Consider the following 21,080-nt stretch of genomic DNA (forward strand, 5'->3'; position numbering starts at 1 on the left):
TGTTGAGGCTGCAGGCAGGATTAGTGTTAGGATTACATGGCAGGTTAGTGTTGAGGTTGTAGGCAGGGTAAGTGTTAGGATTACATGGCAGGTTAGTGGTGAGGTTGCAGACAGGGCTAAGCCTGTGTTATTGTACCAGAGGAGTCACTGTACAATAACACAGCGGGGAGGATTCCTCCATCCACCTCGCTTGTGTGGGTGGGGGAATCTGTTCAGTTTTTTCAGCCTATTGGCTGATTGAAAAAACTGACCCATGTATGGCCAGGCTAGCGTCGGTGTTGGTGTTACAGTAAAGGTTGGTGTTAGGTATACAAGGACGGTAACAAAGAGGTTTAGTGTTAAGTGGTTTAGTTTTAGGGTTACAGTAATGTTTTTTTTTAGGGTTACAGGGAGGGTTCATGAAAGGAGGCTTTAGAATTGGGCATTGCACCAAAAACCACCAGTTTCCTAATAGGCAAACCCTTCACTACTTTCAAAGATAAACAAACTACCACCTCAAACAAGCCCATACATCTCAGAATATAACCCCTTTCCTACCTACCCTGGTTTTGGAGCTGTAGGCACTAATGTCCTGCAAAGGAAAACCATATTTAAGGGGTTCTAATGTTAAACCAATTACATTAATACTTCTGATAGTAGGTCTTATCACACCTTGCAGCTTTTACTTCTCGGCTTTAGCAAACTTGCAGGAACGGCTAAAGGAGAGGTAATGCCATGAGAGGAAAAGAAAACCCCCCATGTACTCATCATGGGGGGGCCCAAGTGTGCACGCACCACCGGCTATTCTTAACTCACCTCAGATCTGCCGATATTGGAATGCCCCCTGTCCGCAGCCCAGGATGGTTTCTGGGTCACCGTGTCTATCCTTACTCTGACATTTACACCTCCAAAGAAATAGTTTCTCACACGTAGACCAGAAATATCCTGAACTCTGCAACGCCAACAGCTGCCCTATTTTTGGGCCCGTGCTCTTTAGGCTGGAAGGCTGCCTGGATCGGTATAATACCTCTGTATACTCCGCATTGTGGTTTATGGCCGAGTGTTCCAGCTCAGACTAAGATTTAAAATAAACCTCTTTCCTGATTTAGGATTTATTCTTGCTTTGGACTTTGTTCATAATTGAAACATCTCAGCATGAAATGGTGATTGTTTACTGAAATATGACTGGTCTAGTCTAACCGAAGTTGGCCATAAAACTGTGAATTTCGTTTGGTTTCTGCTGAACTGGCCGAAATTTGTTGCATGGGTGGTTCTTTTTGGCCCCTGCCCGACCAACATTCTAACATTGAAAAGTTGAAGGCGGAGCCACATACAGCCACGCCGAATTAAAAACAAATGACAGGATTCGACAGGGAGAAGACCCCCAAGATTCAGTAAGAGGAAGGGGGTGGGGGTTGCAGCCTCTGACCAAGTTTTCCCAGACTGCCATATTATCCTCAGAAATAGACCAAACACAGATCAAGAGCTAACAATATACAAATATAATAAATTCATGATGTCACTCTAACTGAAAATAAAAATGTACTAGTATGTGAACTAATTTGCATAACAATATCTCCCCACATAAAGTGGAAGTAAAGGCTACATAATAAATATGCTTAAAGTGCATTTCCATTTTGCAGCTGGTCCCAATGCGATCCAAACCTTGTAATTATCCTGGAATAGTTCTCTTCCCCTTCCAGTCACTCTTTCTATCGAACAAATCTTTCATTGGAGTCCTCTTAACCCTATTCATTCCCACCCAAATAAGTTTTTAACCATAACCCTTCCTTTGAAACCAATTTTTTCAAGTCCTAGGCCTCGTTTTCAAATTCACCATTATCTGAGCAGTTATGATGTAAATTGAGAAATTCTCCGATTGGTACTCCACATATGGTTGAGGTAGGGTGATGACTGGCAAGTGGTGAAGGGTGTTTTCCACCATACTCATACTTTTGAAATGTAGATCTCATTATTCTCGGACCTGCTTTTGTAATCTTCAAATCCCAAAATTTTATTTCGAAGCAGAAAACGACAAAAGAAAAAGTTGAAGAAGACAGAAGCAGAAGACGTAAGAAGAAGATGGAAGATGACGACGTAAGAAGAAGAAGATGGAAAAAGAAGACAGAAAACAGAAGAGGATGGAAGAGGAAGACAGAAGAAGAAAGAAGAGGAAGACAGAGGAAGAAGTAGACAGAAGAAAGAGACAGAAAAAGAAAAAAAAAAAGAAGAAGACAGAAGAAGAACCTCCAATATTAAGTAAGGTTGGGAAGTGGTTTGGGGGTGAGGGGCTACCGACTCTCTCCATGTTTCATGTTATACCCTAATAGGGCTGTAACATGAAACATGCTAAGAAAGGTGGACTTAGCTTCTAAATCAGTGGTTCTCAACTCCTGTCCTCAAGGCCCACTAACAGGCCAGGTTTGCAAGATAACTGAAATACATCACTGGTGATATAATTTGCTGCTCAGTGATTGCAGTATTCTAGTCTGCATCTCCCCAAGGTAATACTTAAAATCTGGCCTGTTGGTGGGTCCTGAGGACAGGAGTTGAGAACCACTAATCTAAATATTCGTTTTGCTCAGGGCAGGGAGTCTCAACCAGGAGATCCTAGCTCCCAATAACCACTGATACCAATTATCTTTTTAGCTGTGTGTAAGGGGGGGGGGGGTGCATTTTTCCACTGGTCAACAAAGTAAGGGAGGGGGTGCATTTTTCCACTGGTCAACAATGTAAGAGTGTCCCTCCCCCACTGACTATTAATATAAGGGGTCCTTCTCCCATCGGCCACCAATGTATGGGACCACTACACCAACTATCAATATAAAAAGGCTTGTTTCCTCTGCCAACCAGTGTAAGGGAAACTACAATTTTAATTTTCACCATTGGCATCCATGCAAACGTGCCGTGAGCTAGAGATGTAATAATTTAGAAGAGGATCCCCAAGACATGAAAATAATTTCAAGGGTTCCTCTGTAAAGAAAAAAATGTTGAGAAAGGCTAGAAGAAAATAAAAAAAGCAGCTATACCTACCTTATACCATACTCCTGCAGGCTTCTTCTGCATTGTATGACCAGTCCACTGAGGCTGCTTTGAGAGCCCCTGGCTGATCGGTTGCAGCCAGGGGCGGACTGACAACTCATGGGGCCCCCGGGCAATATGAGATTATGGGGCCCCCGGGCAATAGGAGAAGATTATGGGGCCCCGGGCAATAGAAGATTATGGGGCCCCCAGGCAATAGATTATGGGGCCACACAGTATACACACACACATACAGTATACACACACACACACACATACAGCATACACACACAGACACACAATATACACACACAGTATACACACACAGAATACACATACACACACTGAAAAGGTACTCGAGAGGCGGGGCAGCTATAATCTTGGGATTTTTAAAAAAACACATATTTTTACATACTGTCCCTGGTTTCGAGACTGGCAACCCTGATGGGGCCCCTTGTTGGCATGGGGCCCTCGGGCAGTGCCCGAGTGCCTGATTGGTCAGGCCGCCCCTGGTTGCAGCCACTGACAAAAGTTGATCAAATGACCAGCCTTGGACAAATAGAGCCCTAAACATTAGTACCAGTTGGCGCAGTCTCAGCAGCTTTCAGCCTCTCATAGATCTTTGCAGGCTGTCGGCAGCAGGGCTAGATGGTGTGCCTATGCCGCCTGACCGCACAAAAACGCAGGAATCCCACGTATGTACTAAACACTCAGTATGCATAAGACCATAGCATCAGGGCTTCTAAAAGCAGACTCAGAGACAAACACAGACACTGTCGGTTTCAGCTTAATAATATAAAACCCAGAAAGCATCAGTTGTGCTCCTTCATTAATCCTGGATGCACTGGAGAGATTGGGGAGATAAGGAAGATCAAGCAAGATAACTGCTCATGACAACAGATGTCTGTCAGAGCAGCCGTTAATAAGTTTTATGCAAATGGCCAAACCTACATTAGCCTCAGCCACCTGTTTGGATGGGGGATGGTCAGGGTCTGTGTTGTGATATGTGCACAGTAGGGGGCAGGGGGGGGGAGCTGAACACCTACGGTCCAGTTGGTCTGCCCTAACTGCATTACATAAACCTGTTCCTATTAATTGCATCCTTTCCGCAGCAGTGGTGTGGCTAAGCCCCGCAATGCAAACATCATCCATGTTCCCATGGGATTGTATTTGTTTTTAAAGCCAGCTCCACCCAAGATATTTTGTCGTTGGCATGGCACCATTGGAGAATCATCTTCTGGTTTATATCTTGGAGACCTGGCTTTCCATAAGATCAATTTTTGTCCTCCCAGCTCCGTGATTAATGGCACATGCTGCGACAATGCAGGCCTAAATCAAATTTAATATAGGGCAGCAGGTACAAATTATTAATTGCGTACAGCTGTGACTATATAGACTAATCATTTACACTTTAATATGCAGCAGGCCTGACTGGCTCAGAGGTCACGTCTCAATCCCAGGAGGCTTTTAATAAAGTAGTAGAATGCTCCAGCTGGCCATATACTGTAAGATGGTCTGAGCTAGAGAAATCTGTCGGTTACCCCATCCAGTATGAATGAAGGAATCTCTCCTTCTGGCTATTGTATTGTGACAGCCAGCACCCACAGCTGTCAGAATACCTGAACAATAGTTGCATCTGATTGGATGGAGCTGCATTCAAGTTGACAATTCTCTGCCTGGCCCAATCGATTTTTAGATAACAGAATGTGGGGTACGAGGGTGCCAACAGGGCCACCTATAGCTTGAACTTTTTCCAGTTCATCACCAGGAGTAGGAGATGAGCACAGGCATCCCCCAAATAGGGTGACCACATTTCCAAACTGCCATTCAGGGACAATTTTGCCGTTGCCAAGGACCGGGGGGGGGGGGGTGTGTGGTTGTGTTGAATGTAGTCTCGGGGGTTGGCGGGATTTCGGCGGCGAGTGATTTGTCGGGTGAATGGCTGTTTTTAGCACTCATATCATCCCAACACCAACATACAGCTTATATCATCACTTATATCATCCCAACACCATGCTTGAAATGTATTTCTATTATTACATTGTAATAATAGACCCCCCTCCCTTAGTACAGACCCCCCTCTCCACTATGTATAGACCCCCCCTCCCTCAGTACGGATTCCCCCTCCACTAACTATAGTGTGGTTATGACTAAGGCCTTATAGGCTGAAACACGTCAACTGTTCTTATTTGCGTTTGGTCACTGTGGCTTGTCAATAAATATTATACTTCTTAAGAGCAATCACCAGAGTGCGGATCATCTTTTCCTCATTTCCCTACTCAGCCAGCGTCTGTGGATCGAGCACCTGGGATCTCTGCTTTCTATGTGATGTATGGGTAGTAGCACTGACTTTTTTGTTTATATTACTAACTATAGACCCCCTCCCTCAGTACGCATCCCCCTCCACTAACTGTAGACCCCCTCCCTCAGTACGGACCCCCCTCTCCACTAACTATAGACCTCCTCCCTCAGTACGGACCCCCCCTCCACTAAGTATAGATCCCCTCCCTCAGTACGGACCCCACCTCCACTAAGTATAGATCCCCTCCCTCAGTACGGACCCCCCCTCCACTAACTATAGACCCCCTCCCTCAGTACAGACCCCCCTCTCAACTATAGACCCTCTCCCTCAGTACAGACCCCCCTCTCCCCTAACTATAGACCCCCTCCCTCAGTACGGACCCCCCTCTCCACTAACTATAGACCCCCTTCCTCAGTACGGACCCCCTCCCTCAGTATTGACCCCCCACTACCTACAGACCTCCCTCAGTACAGACCCCCCCTCCCACTACTGACCCCCTCTCCTTCCACTTGTGCTAGTAGAGAGGTGGGGGTCAGAAATGTGCTGGGGGAGGCGCTTTTTACCTTTTTTCTGATCACTGTCCACGAGATCCTAACCCAGACTGCAGTAGTGCCGGTGGATTAGTGTCTTTGGGGCTGCCGCTGCCCCTGCAGACAGCCTCGTCCAGCATGATGGAGAGTGTTCAGCGCAGAGGAGGAGAAAGTTAACTTCTCCTCCGCTTTGCATGCTGGGCAGAGTGAGTCGCGGCTTTGAGGTCACTGGTTGCTAGCCGCCAGGCTCTAGCAACCAGTGGCCAGAGTCTCAGGTGGAGCTGGAGGCGGAGCGAGCGCCAGCACTGTGGCGGGGTTTGCTCGCTCTGTCAATTTCATTCCGGGACACTGTATTGTCCCAGAATGAAGGTGCCCAGGACCCGGGACAGACCTGCTTATTTGCGTGATTGTCCCGGGGAATCCGGGACACGTGGGCACCCTACCCCTAAACTCACCTCTAACCTAACATCATCTCTAGAGCCCTGTCTTTTTTAAATCCAATGAGATGCAAGGTGTAGCTCACCTCTTAAACTGGCCCAGAGCTCATTAGGGTAAAAAAAAAAAAAAAACAATTAAGCACAAGGTTGGCTAGAGATGAGGTCAGGCAATGCCTGACCTCATCTCTAATCAGAAACTAGTCCACATTTCTCTTGTGTATTACCATTTGCCAGCTTTTTAACACTTCTGTGGTCATCAGCTAAAGCCAGAGCAACTGGATCGCACTGGCAATCAAGGCAGAAGGCTGGCTCATTTTATTGTAAAGAATAAGCCCCATTCCCCATTGTGTGTGAGGATAATCAGGTGATTTAGAGGCTTTTTTTTTGCAAATTTCTATACATAACTTGTAGCATAGAAGCAGAATCTCGTGTTTTTTTGGGTTCACTGAGCTTTAAATACAGTCTGAAAAAAAAGTCTATGACATACTGTAGCTCCCAACTGTCCCTGATTTAAAGGGACTATCCCTGATTTGGAGCAATGTCCCTCTGCCCCTCATTCCTCCTCATTTGTCCCTCATTTTGGTCTGATCTAAATAGTTGTATATAAAATGCACTTTTTATCTATCAAAAAGTGTTTCCCAGTGCTAAACCTTTCATCTGATGTCTAAATTGCTGCATTTGTAAATACCAAAAGCCAATATAAAGGAATAGTAGTGGTAAAAAAAAACACTTTTGGGTTTAACCAATCTTGTTTTTTTGTACAATTCTCCTTTAAGGGGGCATGGCAAGGGGTGTGTCCTATGCCTGCACACTTTTGCTGATAGGTGTCCCTCATTCCCATCTCAAAATGTTGGGAGGTGTGTCTATGAGACCAAAAAACGCTTGATTCTGTCCCAAAGAAGCTCATGTATTTTTGATGACAGGCAATCCCAATGCTCAGGTGTAAATGGGCCCATTTAGAATAATTTGATAGCGCTGTCACTCTTTGGGAATCATGCAATAAAAACATGCAGGTGTGAATGGGGGCTGATGTGTTTCTGATAGTCAGCAATATATATACACAGTATGTGGTCCTAGGTCACGGCCTACGCTAGCTATGCAGGAATCTGTCCCTGCAGATACAGGAGATCGCACAGCTAAAATTGTAGCTCAAGTCTTGCCCATGATATCAATTGATTTGCCCACGAAAACTGAGTGGGCAATCTATGGAATATCTAGAGCCACAAGTGGCAATAACAGTTTCTTCCAAGCAATGGACATAGTAAATCTGTAAAACATTGGAAAAGCTCAGTGCACATTCCCTTATCTGTAGAGAAGATGGATTGAAGCCTTCAAGCTCCCCATTGGATCCCAGCTCTCAAGTAACGCCAACAAGGATGGGCAGATTTCACTTTCCATTACACTGAGCAAGACGTACTCCTATCCACGACTATAGTCTGTCTGGGCGCAATTCAGGATAAAGCCCTTATAAACCCTTAAGAAGAGCCGCTTAACACTCTATAGAAGTGAGACGTCTGGCTGGCCAGGTATACACATTTAAAGGTACAATGCTGGCATGGGCCTAGCCCCGGCTATACTGCCAGATACTATAGAAGTGAGACAACTGGCTGGCTTGTAGGTGGAGTGCAGCAAGTACGGCGGCAGTAACTCACACAGACAGGTGAAGTGGAAAACTTGTATTGAAGTAATGCAACGACAGCTAACAATTCAGAGGGACTCCTGCCCAACTGGGTACGCTCCCGATTCCAACTATGTAAAGATGACAAGTATCAGCCAGGTTGATAGCAGAATGCAGCCTGGCCATCTGATGGCCAAGTGGGAAAATGTGTAAGGAGTTTTGACCCTATAAGGAGTTGTGACCCTATGGTTTCCCTCCTCATCAGTAACCTTTCCCTACCGCTAATACTGTCCCTAACAGGCAGGGTGCCTGTCCTTACTCTACCAACCCACAAAAATCGTGCCAAGCCTGGGAGCCAGGGCCTTAAATGCTCACATAGGGTGGCAGCACCCAATTGGATGCTTAACAAGTGACCCAGGAAACCATAGATGAACTGTGTCCCTCTTGACTTCCTCTCCAGCTGCGGCGCCACTGTGGAGAAGTGCCACCTGCAGTGGAGAAAGTAGACTGCACCTGCCTGCAGGCCCAGTCTACACACAAGCTGTTTAAAGGTACAACGCCGGCATGGTCTAGCCACAGGTATACAGCCAGATACTACAGGAGTAAGATGTCTGGTTGACCTGGTCTACACACAAGCTGTGGAAAGTTTTACCCACTTCCTGACCAGGCCATTTTTTGCGATACGGCACAGCATCGATTTAACTGACAATTGCACAGTCGGACGAAGATGTACCCAAACAAAACTGATGTCCTTTTTTTCCTCACAAATAGAGCTTTCTTTTGGTGGTATTTGATCGCCTCTGCGCTTTTTATTTTATGCGCTATAAACAAAAAAAAACACTGACTATTTTGAAGAAAAAAAACAAACAATATTTTTTATTTTCTGCTATAATACATATCAAAAAACTAATTTCGTTATCAATTTATATTTTTGGTAAAAAAAAATCCCAATAAGCGTATATTGATTGGTTTGTGCAAAAGTTATAGCATCTACAATAGATTTAGGGACTTTTATTTATTTTTTACTGGTAGTGGGGGCGATCTGCGATTTTTAGCGGGACTGCGACATTTCGGCGGACAAATCTGACACTGAGTGACACTTTTTGGGCACCAGTGACACCAATGCAGTGATCAGTGCTATAAAAATGCACTGATTACTGTATAAGTGGCACTGGCAGGTAAGGGGTTAACACCAGTTGCGACCAAAGGGTTAAATGTTCCCTAGGAAGGTGCTTACTAACTGTGTGTGTGTGTGTGTGTGTGGGGGGGGGGGGGGGGGGAAGTGTCACACTGAAGGAAAAGAGAGATCTGTGATTCAGCTTAGCTGAATCGCAAGATCTCTCTCTTTCCCTTCCTGACAGATCCGCCTTGTGTCTTGTTTACACAGGCAGACGGCTGATCCGTCTCTGCTATGAACGATTGGCGGGTCGAGGCAGGCCACCGCGGCCGCCGGACCTGCTGATTGGCTCCCGCAGCGCACCAATGGCAAGCGCGTGCCCCCTAAACCGCGTGCACGAAATCGCATACAGGTACGCGATTTTGCGCAGCCAGGCCTGCCCTGCCGCAGTATATGTACGGTAGGGCGGTCCGGAAGCGGTTGAAGGTACAACTCCGGCAAGGGCCTAGTTACAGTTGTACTGACAGGTACTTCAGAAGTGAGACATCTGGTTGGACCAGGCTACACACAAGCTGTAATTCAAAAGGTGCACCACCTGCGTGGGCCTAGCCACAGGTATACTGTTAGATACCATAGAAGTAAGATGTCTGGTTGACCTGGTCTAACACACAAGCTGGTATTTAAAGACACAGCGCTGGCATGGGCCTAGTCACAGGCGTGCCAGGTACTAGAGAAGTGAGATATCTGGTTGGACTGGTCTACGCAGAAGCTGTTACAGGTACAGGCACTACAGGTGTACTGCCAGATACTTTTCCACTAGATGGAGTGCAAACTGATTAACAATCCCCAGGTTCATTAAATCCTGGCATAGCAACGGAAGCCATTAATGCACTACAATATTTGTGACGAGGCTGGACTTTTTACTCTGCGCAGTAAATATGTCACGGTGGAAAGCCGCTCTTCACTTTATACAGAGTGGAGTAAGAGCCGCCAAAAATACACCCAGCAGAACGTCAAGATAACACGCCAAGAGGTCCGTAGAGTGACAGGCTGTATTTCATAGGTCGATGTGGTGTAATGGATAACAGCCAATCAAAACTGTCATCTACTACTCTACTAATATTAATGTTCAAAAAGCAACTGGTGGTGTTCCCAGATGGGCCTTTAAAAATATACAACCTTAAAAAAAAAAAAAAAAATATATATATATATATATATATATATATATAAAAATATAAATATATATATAAATATATATATATATATATATAAATATAAATATTATATATATATATTTATATATATAAATATATATAAATATATATAAATATATATATATATATATATATATATATATATATATATATATATATATATATATAAAATTTTAAAAAATATAGAAAAATATATATATAAAATTTACAAAAATATATAAAAATATAAATAAAATGTAATAATTAAAGAGGAACTGCAGTCTGCTCATATAATTTGTAATAAAAACATGTTTGCCATTCTGTTCTGCAGCTTCCCTCCAACCACTTTGCATATTATTTTATATATACTCTGATTCTGTACTTGCCAAATATGCTGAAGAAATCTCCCTCCACTAAATCTGGCTGCAGCCATTTTAACTGTGGGCAGCTGAAGCTGCTGCTTGTTCACTTCCTGGATTTAGACAGACACACACCTCCAGCTCTGCAGCTCTCATTGGCCCTCTTATGACTCACCCCCTCCCTTCCTGGCAAACTCTCATAAGAGTGAGAGAGAGAGCTGTGCATGATGTCATAAGCTTAGGCTTTTTTCTAGACAAGAAACACCTGTTTAAGGTATTTACTAGCAGAAAAAAAAAATGTTTTACTATCCAAAGTTAAAACAAGAAGGGCAGAAGATTTAATAGATGGAAAGATGAAAAAAATGACTGAAGTTCCACTTTAACTTAGCAAATCAGTTGGCATATAGGATCAACAATAAACTTTACAATCTAAATATACAATCTTCCTTAAAGTGGTTGTAAACCTCAGGCATGAAATATGAACAAAGCATACCCCTCTATAGTGTGTACTCAATACAGAGCACTAAGTGTTATTTCTGTCTGCTGCTTCTTTCCTCTGCATTCCTATCAGCATGAATCACTTCTGACAAGTTTTCCTGAAACGAAGAGAAAAAAAAGGGTGACAGGGATCTCCAGCACACAGCCTGTGGTTGAGAGTCTCAGCTCTGTTCTTGCATTGTACGGACAGGCTGCGAGGGCCCAATCACAACTAAGAAGGGGAGATCACCAGATTGCGGAATAAGGTAATTATTACAGGTTATTCCTCTACCCAGACCAGACTTTACCTCTTGTCGCCCATGTGTGGCAGCAAAGAGGGAGGGTTTTAACGCCTACACACCACACAATTGTGTCCATGGAGGCCTGGGGTTCTAAGAGTGCAGTGACCGAGCTGTCATAGGTAGCTCCTGGTCCCTAGTAATGATCTCGGGTCAGTGGGGCTGGCTCCCAAACATGTGATCACTGCGACAGCCAATTACAGCGGTCACCTGATTAGCCAGACCTCCCTGCCCTCGGATGTAAAGGGACTCCCGGCTGGGCAGGAAAGGGTTAACCAGCATTTAACCCATTAAGCTGGCCGTACACTATACAATCTCTGTACAATCGCATGCGCAAAAGACAGGGAAGGTTTCGGATTAAACGCATGTGCAGATAGCCAAGAAACCGGCGCCCACATCTGCGCATATGTGGGGGGCTGGGAGAACCTCTTGCTCAGGCGAGATAAGTGGAAGTGCTTCTTTGCAGCACAAATAAAGTATAAATTAAAAAAAAATGTCCATTGGTAAGAGAGGGAGGGGGAAGGAGGCAGGACAGCTAAAGATGTGATTTAAAGTGAAGGTCTGCTTTAAATCAAATCAGACAGGCCCTTGCACTGTAGTGAATGGTAGATCTAAAGGAGATTGTACAACCAGATTGTTAACTGTATGGCAGGGGTCTTCAAGCTTTCTAAACAAAGGACCAGTTTACTGTTCTTCAGGCTTTGGGGGGGGTGGGCAGACGTTTGCCAGTGAGAGTAGAGAATGCCCCGGGGTCAGTGAAGAATAGTGCCTTATCACTGGTTTTAGTGGAAGAAATAGTGCCCCAATCATTGGTGTCAGTGGAAGGAATAGCACACCATCATTGGTGTCAGTGGAGGAATAGTGCCCCATCACTGGTGTCAGTGGAAGGAATAGTGACCCATCATTGGTATCAGTGGGTTGAATAGTGACCCATCATTGGTGTCAGTGGAAGGAATAGCGCACCATCATTGGTGTCAGTGGATGGAATAGCACGCCATCATTGGTGTTAGTGGGAGGAATAGTGTCCCAATCATTGGTATCAGTGGGAGGAAAAGTGCCCCATCATTGGTATCAGTGGGAGGAATAGTGCCCCATCATTGGTATCAGTGGGAGGAATTGTGCCCCATCATTGGTATCAGTGGGAGGAATTGTGCCCCAATAATTAGTATCAGTGGGAGGAATTGTGCCCCATCATTGGTATCAGTGGGAGGAATAGTGCCCCATCATTGGTATCAGTGTGAGGAATTGTGCCCCATCATTGGTGTCAGTGGGAGGAACAGTGCCCCATCATTGGTATCAGTGGGAGGAATAGTGCCCCATCATTGGTGTCAGTGGGAGGAATGGTGCCCCATCATTGGTATGAGTGGGAGGAATAGTGCCCCATCATTGTGTCAGTGGGAGGAAGAGTGCCCCATCATTGGTGTCAGTGGGAGGAATAGTGCCCCATCATTGGTGTCAGTGGGAGGAATAGTGCTCCATCATTGGTATCAGTGGGAGGAATAGTGTCCCATCATTGGTGTCAGTGGGAGGAATAGTGCCCCATCATTGGTATCAGTGGGAGGAAGAGTGCCTCATCATTGGTGTTAGTGGGAGTAATAGTGCCCCATCATTGGTATCAGTGGGTGGAATAGTGCCCCATCATTGGTGTCAGTGGGAGGAATGGTGACCCATCATTGGTGTCAGTGGGAGGAATAGTGCCCCATCATTGGTATCAGTGGGAGGAAGAGTGCCTCATCATTGGTGTTAGTGGGAGTAATAGTGCCCCATCATTGGTATCAGTGGGTGGAATAGTGCCCCATCATTGGTGTCAGTGGGAGGAATGGTGACCCATCATTGGAGTCTGTGGGAGGAATGGTGACCCATCAATGGTTTCAGTAGGAGAAATGGTGCCCAATCATTGGTGTCAGTTGGAGTAAAATTGTCCCAGTGGCCAGATAGTTGGGGGGGGCATTAAAAACACATTATTGAGACAAATGTTTACCACCCTCACTTAAGCTGTAAAGGTAGCGGATGGGGGTGTTCACATGCTGCGGCCATGATGCATTGTTTCATGCCCATGGCAAAAAATGATCCCCCTGTTGCATTTAGTGGGCATTACTGCCACTAAACATGACCCATTCACATGGGATGTGCCATAACTGCTCTAACGCAAGGTGAGGTGAGGCGGCATCATTTTGTCTTATGTCAAATGCCTCTAAAAAGTGTGTGGGTGTGTATGTGTGTGTGTGTGTGTGTGTGTGTGGTGTGTGTGTGTGGTGTGTGTGGGTGTGTATGTGTGTGTGGGTGTGTCTGTGTGTGTGTGTGGTGTGTGTGGTATGTGTGTGTGGTGTGTGTGGTGTGTGTGTGGTTTGTGTGTGTGTGTGTGTGGTGTGTGTATGTGTGTATGTGTGTGTGTGTATGTGTGTGCGTGTGGTGTATGGTGTGTGTGTGGTGTGTGCATGTGTGTGTGTGGTGTATGTGTGGTGTGTGTATGTGGGTGTGTGTGTGTGTGGGGGTGTGTATGTGTGTGTGTATGTGTGTGTGTGTTGGGGGGTGTGGTGTGTGTGTGGTGTGTGTGTTGGGGGGGTGTTGGGGGTGTGTGTGGTGTGTGTGTTGTGTGTATGTGTATGTGTGGTGTGTGTGTTGGGGGTGTGTGTGTGTGGTGTGTGTGTGTGTTGGGTGTGTGTGTGTGGTGTGTGTGTGTGTGTTGGGTGTGTGTGTGTGTGTGTGTGTGTTGGGGTTGTGTGTGTGCGTGTGTGTTGTGTGTGTGTTGGGGGTGTGTGTGTGGTGTGTATGTATGTGTGTGTGTGTTGGGTGCGTGTGTGTTGGGTGTGTGTGTGTGTGTGGGGTGTGTGTGTGTTGGGGGTGTGTGTATGTGTGGTGTGTGTTGGGGGGTGTGGTGTTTGTTGGGGGGGGTGTTGGGGGGGTTGTGTGTGTGTTGGGGGGTGTGTTGTGTGTGTGTGTGTTGGGGGTGTGTGTGTTGGGGGGGTGTCTGTGTGTGTTGTGTGTGTGTGTGTGTTGGGGGGGTCTGTGTGTGTGGTGTGTATGTATGTGTGTGTGTGTTGGGTGTGTGTGTGTGTGTGGTGTGTGTGTGTTGGGTGTGTGTGTGTGTGTGTGTGGTGTGTGTGTGTTGGGTGTGTGTGTGTGTGTTGGGTGTGTGTGTGTGGTGTGTGTGTGTTGGGTGTGTGTGTGTGTGTGTGTTGGGTGTGTGTGTGTGTGTGGTGTGTGTGTGTGGTGTGTGTGTGTTGGGTGTGTGTGTGTTGGGTGTGTGTGTGTGTTGGGGGTGTGTGTATGTGTGGTGTGTGTTGGGGGGTGTGTGGTGTTTGTTGGGGGGGGTGTTGGGGGGGTTGTGTGTGTGTGTTGGGGGGTGTGTTGTGTGTGTGTGTGTGTTGGGGGTGTGTGTGTTGGGGGGGTGTCTGTGTGTGTTGGGTGTGTGTGTGTGTGTGTGTGTTGGGGTTGTGTGTGTGCGTGTGTGTTGTGTGTGTGTTGGGGGTGTGTGTGTGTGTGTGTGTGTGTGTGGTGTGTATGTGTGTGTGTGTGTGTGTGTTGTGTGTGTGTGTGTGTGTTGGGTGTGTGTGTGTGTGTTGGGGTTGTGTGTGTGCGTGTGTGTTGTGTGTGTGTTGGGGTGTGTGTGTGTGTGTGTGGTGTGTATGTATGTGTGTGTTGGGTGTGTGTGTGTGTGTTGGGTGTGTGTGTGGTGTGTGTGTGTTGGGTGTGTGTGTGGTGTGTGTGTTGGGGGTGTGTGTATGTATGTATGTGTGGTGTGTGTTGGGGGGGTGTTGGGGGGGTTGTGTGTGTGTGTTGGGGGTGTGTTGTGTGTGTGTGTGTTGTGTGTGTTGGGGGGGTGTCTGTGTGTGTTGGGTGTGTGTGTTGGGGGGGGGTCTGTGTGTGTTGGGGGGGTGTCTGTGTGTGTGTGGTGTGTGTGTGTGTTGGGGATGTGTGTGTATGTGTGGGGTGTGTTGGGGGGTGTGGTGTTTGTTGGGGGGGGGGTTGGGGGGTTGGGGTGTGTGTTGGGGGTGTGTTGTGTGTGTGTGTGTGTGTGTGTTGGGGGTGTGTGTGTTGGGGGGGTGTCTGTGTGTGTTGGGTGTCTGTGTGTTGAGGGGGGGGGGTGTCTGTGTGTGTTGGGGGGGGGTGTTGGGGGTGTGTGTGTGGTGTGTGTGTTGGGGGGGTGTTGGGGGGGGGTGTGTGTGTGGTGTGTGTGTTGGGGGGTGTGTGTGGTGTGTGTGTTAGGGGGGTGTGTTGGGGGGGGGTGTTGGGGGTGTGTGTGTGGTGTGTGTGTGTTGGGGGTGTGTGTGTTGGGGGGGGGGTGTTGGGGATGTGTGTGTGGTGTGTGTGTGTTGGGGTGTGTGTGTGTTGGGTGTCTGTGTGTTGAGGGGGGGGGGTGTCTGTGTGTGTTGGGGGGGGTGTTGGGGGTGTGTGTGTGGTGTGTGTGTTGGGGGGGTGTTGGGGGGGGGTGTGTGTGTGGTGTGTGTGTTGGGGGGTGTGTGTGGTGTGTGTGTTAGGGGGGTGTGTTGGGGGGGGGGTGTTGGGGGTGTGTGTGTGGTGTGTGTGTGTTGGGGGTGTGTGTGTTGGGGGGGGGGTGTTGGGGATGTGTGTGTGGTGTGTGTGTGTTGGGGTGTGTGTGTGTGGTGTGTGTGTTAGGGGGGTGTGTTGGGGGGGGGTGGTTGTGACGTTCACATGCTGCACTTGCGATGCTTGGCATTGGGTTCTCCCCCTTGTCATGTTTGGCAGGCAGCACAGGAGGGGGGGGGGGGGGATGCACCGCAACTGCGTGCAATGCATTGGCGCAGCATTTACAGGGTTAAAATAGGTGGCGAGGATGCTTCAAATCTTCCCCCGTCAAATGCTTCTGAAAAGTAATCTGTGGATCACTTTTTAGAGAAGCTGCAATTTAGACACGCATCTACGTTTTTGGGAGGGGGGGGGGGGGGGTCACTGCTAGGAGAGATTTTTCTACATCTGATATTACAACACAGAATAGGTGATCGTGAGTTTAGTTAACAGCAATTTACTAATATTACTGTATAAATATAAAATACAGATAATAAAACAGAGCTGAGATCTGATACCTCTAAAATGCTCAATATTGAGCTTATACATAGTATACTGTAGTTATTATCAATATATTGCGGTAATATTAGTATATTATTACTATCTCTATACTATAAATAACAAAACAGAGCTGAGATCTGACGAGCTACATCTAAAATACTAAATATCGAACTTATACATATATACTGTAGTTATTATCAATATATTGTATTATTAGTATACTGTTACTATCTATTATACAGATAATAAAACAGGGCTGAGATCTGATGAGCTACGTCTGAAACATTAGATATTGATCTGATAAATCTATAACACACAAGTGATGATTATCGGTGAGGACCTGACAGGTCTACGTAGAAGAAATAACACGGGGATGACGTCATTATTTGTTTCCAGCATTGGATACAAAGTATCAGAATGGAAGTTATTGGCTACAAGACAATCCTCCGCACTTCCCATACAGAAATCTATGACAGCTAATAGGAAAAAGTGTACATCAGGGACCTGTCACACCCCCCTCATTCATAGATCTCAGGTCTCTGTGCCCCCCTCTATTCCATCATCAGCACCTGGGACAGGTCCCCCCCCCCCTAATCTCCCCTCCAGCCCCCTTCCCCGGGTACCTGTAGTCGGTCCTGCCTGTGATCAGCCTTCCTTCTCCGATCCCTCTGCCTCCCTGCAGCGGCCTCTCTCTTCTCTCTCCTCTCTCTCTCTCCTCTCTCTCTCTCTCTCTCTCTTAGAGCTTTAACTCGGCACGTCCTTTGGTGACGTCACTGAAGACAGCACCGACTAATGTCACCTAGACTGGAAGCTGAAGGTCACTGAGCTGCAGCATCCTCCTCCTCTACTGGTGGTGGGATATAATACAGCATCCCCCATAGAGGGGGGAGAGGGAGGAAAAAATAAAGGTGGGTGAGGGGGCACCCTGTGATCACACATCAGGATCTACAAAGCAGGAATATATATATATATATGGGGGGGGGAGGGGGGATTGTAATCAGCTGTTGATGTGGGTGGTCCATATATAGGGTGCATTGTGTAGGCAAAGATCTAGGTGAAGCTGGATTGGGGGGAGGGGTTGATGCCAAGTCATGGCCACGCCCCACTGTGATGTTAGGCTGCTGAAATGCTCTGTACTGACAAGTAGCAAGGAATGTGCACTGTAATGCATACTGATGACTGAATAATTAAAAAAAAAAAAAAAAAAAAAAAAAAAACAACAATGATAAAAAATAATAATAGAACTACTACTACTAATAATAATGATAATAGAACTGTTACTACAATTAATAATAGTAATAATAATGGAACTGCTAATAATAATAATAATAGTAATGGAGCTACTATTATAATTATTATTAATACTAATAATAATAGAACTACTACTGGTACAATGATAATGGGACTGCTATTATCAATAATAATAATAATGGAACTACTATTATAATTATTATTAACACTAATAATAGAACTACTACCGGTACTACTAATAATGATAATGGAACGGCTATTATCAATAATAGTAATGGAACTACTACTATTGATAATAGAAACAAATGTTAAATGCCTCTGAAAAGTGATTTGAATGTGGATCACTTTTCAGAAGCATGGCAATTTAAACTTAACCTTACATTGGTCCAACTTGGAATTCAGCTTTAAAGTAGAACTATAGGTAAAACTTTTTTTTTTTTACACAGTTTGGGTGGCTTTGTTTTTTTCTTTTTTTTCGTATATTGAAAGCAAATGAAACTTTAAAGTGTTATTAAACTCACAACAGTAAAATCAGTCTGTATAAGCAGTAAAGCATGCTTGTTATACTCACTGTGGAACCTAAGGGGTTTATCTTCTGCATTGTGTAAAAAGGCTGTTTGACCCTGTCTTCTCTGATCCTCCCCTTCCTTTACTGTCCCCAATCCCTCTCCTGATAGAACAGAGCCCTAGGAGGCACTCTGCACATGCTCAATTTGGTGTATATTGCTAGAGACTTTTTTTTTGGGAGAGTGCATGTGATCAGCACAGGCCCAATCAGCACTGTCCAGACAGAGGGTTAGGGGTCATGCAGCCTCATAGGACAGTCAGAGTTAAATAAAAGCACCTCCTACAAGCTTTAGCCAGACACTCATAGAAGTCACAAGACTGCTATATACTGCTGATGAGAAAAGGTATTTAGCAGTTTATTATAAAGGGGTTGTAATCCTATGCATTAAGGTGAAAAAAACTTCTGCCAGTCGCCAGCCCCCAGCCCCCAGCCCCCCCCCCCCCCCCCGTTTTACTTACCTGAGCCCCTTTTTTCCCTCGGCGGAGACGCGCTCTCCCTCTTAGTCCCGGATCTTGATTGGATAGATTGATAGCAGCGCAGCCATTGGCTCCCGCTGCTGTCAATCAAATCCAATGATGCGGGTGCCAGGGGCGGGGCCGAGTCCGGCATTCATGTCTATGGACGCCGAAAGCTGGACTCTGGAGCGCGCCCCCAATGTCCTAGGGGGTTATCTGATGTGGGGAGGAGCCAAGAGAGCTGCCGAGGGACCCCAGAAGTCGAGGATCGGGGCCACTCTGTGCAAAACGAGCTGCACAGTGGAGGTAAGTATGATGTTTGATATTTTAAATAAAATAAAAAACAAGTCTTTACAATCACTTTAATAAAATAATTGCATTTCCATGTTCTGTGTACTGTGGGAGACCAGATATAGTGAATGTAGAGTCCTGGGTTTTGTAACATTTTAAAGTGGTTGTAAAACCTTACAGACCACTTTTCGCTACAGGTAATGCCGCGTACACACGAGCGGACTTTTCGACTGGACTGGTCCGACGCTCTATCCGACGGACTTCCGACGGACTTTCCTAATGAACGGACTTGCCTACACACGATCACACCAAAGTCCGACGGATTCGTACGTGATGACGTACGACTGGACTAAAATAAGGAAGTCGATAGCCAGTAGCCAATAGCTGCTTTAGCGTCGGTTTTTGTCCGTCAGACTAGCATACAGACGAGCGGATTTTTCGACCGGACTCGAAAGATTTAAAACATGTTTTATTTCTAGGTCCGTCGGACTTTTGGGGAAAAAAAGTCCGCTGGAGCCCACACACAATCGAATTGTCCGACAGAGTCTGGTCCGCCGGACCAAGCCTGCCGGAAAGTCCGCTCGTGTGTACGCGGCATTAGTCTATAATAAGGCTTACCTGTAGCTACCCAGGATATCTCCTAAACCTGCACGGTTTAGGAGATATCCCCTGTCATCGGCACATGCGCACTGACACAAACTGAAGCAATGGCACGTATGTGAGTGAGTGTGCCGTTACCGCGTGAATGCGCTGTGATTGGCGGGAGCCGCGATACCCGGAAGTGACCCCCAGGAGTGATGTCGCCGGCCGGTGCTGTGTACGGGCACCGCAGCGAGGGCTTTGATCTCAGGTGAGTATTACATAATGAGCTAGTATGCTATGCATACTAGCTCATTATTCCTTTGTCTTGTAGGTGTTAGTTTTTTTTTTTTTTAAATGGGTGTACAACCACTTTAAGTCTTATGCAGTATACACACGGGCGGACTTTTTGACCGGACTGGTCCAACGGAACGAATCCATCGGACAATTCGACCGTGTGTGGGCTCCATCGGACCTGCAGCGGACTTTAAAATCTGACGGACTTTAGATATGGAACATGCTTCAAATCTTTCCGACAGACTCGAGTCCGGTCGAAAAGTCCGCTCGCCTGTATGCTAGTCCGACAGACAAAAACCGACGCTAGGGCAGCTATTGGCTACTGGCTATCAACTTCCTTATTTTAGTCCGGTCGCATGTCATCACGTACAAATCCGTCGGACTTTAGTGTGATTGTGTGTGGGCAAGTCCGTTCGTTCGACAGTCCGTCGGAAGTCCGTCGGAAAGACCGTCGGACCAGTCCGGTCAAAAAGCCTGCCCGTGTGTACACGGCCTTAAATAAGCACACTTACCTGTCCTGGGTGCCCGCGATGTCGGCCTCCCGAGGCCGACCCGTCCCTCGGCTCTCGGGTCCCGGCACCGCCATCCTTACGGATTCACTGCCCGTTTCCTACTGCGCATGCGCGAGTCACGCAGCACTTTGTGAATGGGACGCGATGTGTTGTGGGACACACACAGTTCCCATAACACACCGCCCCCCATTCCCCAGAAGACAACACGGGGAGCAGAAGGCTGAAGATCACCGCGTTGTAGGAAGAGGCAGATTAGGAAGACTGCCTAGCAACAGCTATTTCATGTAAGTTAAACATTTTTAATTTTTTTTCCTCCATTTTTTTTAGGTATCTTTTTATGCAATTTTTTTTTTTTTAGGGTGGACCTCTACTTTAATATGATAAAGATAAAGAGTAGATACATTTGTATATTCTTACAAATACAACTGGCCCATTAAGGGCAACTATAATGCTGATGCGGCCTGTGATGAAGTTGAGTTTGAAATTCTCAACTTTCAACTTTTTAAAATAAATATTAATGGTGGGATCTCTGCACAGGGATCTCTCCAGTAAAGTCTCAAAGATAAAGAGGCTGTCAAGGGGTTTAAAAGCGGTTGTAAACCACGGATGTTGTTAAAAAAAACAAAAAAAAAAAAACCTGCCAGGCAATGGCATAATGTGCTATTATGCATCACATACATTATGAAATACTCACCTTGGAACGAAGCCTTCCAGCGCTGTACTGTCTCCGCTGAGAAGGTTGGCATGTTCCCTCGGTCTTACTT

General features: G+C 46.2%; 1 protein-coding gene across 2 annotated transcripts in view; it reads right to left on the reverse strand.

The window, feature by feature from the left end:
• The window catches only part of SLC16A3 (solute carrier family 16 member 3), a 64,782-nt gene extending 47,461 nt beyond the window's left edge, over window positions 1-17,321 (reverse strand). Inside the window, exons 1-2 of one of the 2 annotated variants that reach the window (XM_073606699.1) lie at window positions 16,987-17,321; window positions 11,050-11,152 (exon numbers count right to left, since the gene is read on the reverse strand). The gene's annotated coding sequence lies outside the window, so the exon portion shown is untranslated. The remainder of the gene's footprint in view (window positions 1-11,049; window positions 11,153-16,986) is intronic. The other variant, XM_073606698.1, reaches the window with a different exon arrangement.
• Window positions 17,322-21,080: the final 3,759 nt, after the last annotated feature.

The sequence above is a fragment of the Aquarana catesbeiana genome, linkage group LG12 (genome assembly GCF_042186555.1).
Source record: "Aquarana catesbeiana isolate 2022-GZ linkage group LG12, ASM4218655v1, whole genome shotgun sequence".
Lineage (NCBI taxonomy): Eukaryota > Metazoa > Chordata > Amphibia > Anura > Ranidae > Aquarana > Aquarana catesbeiana.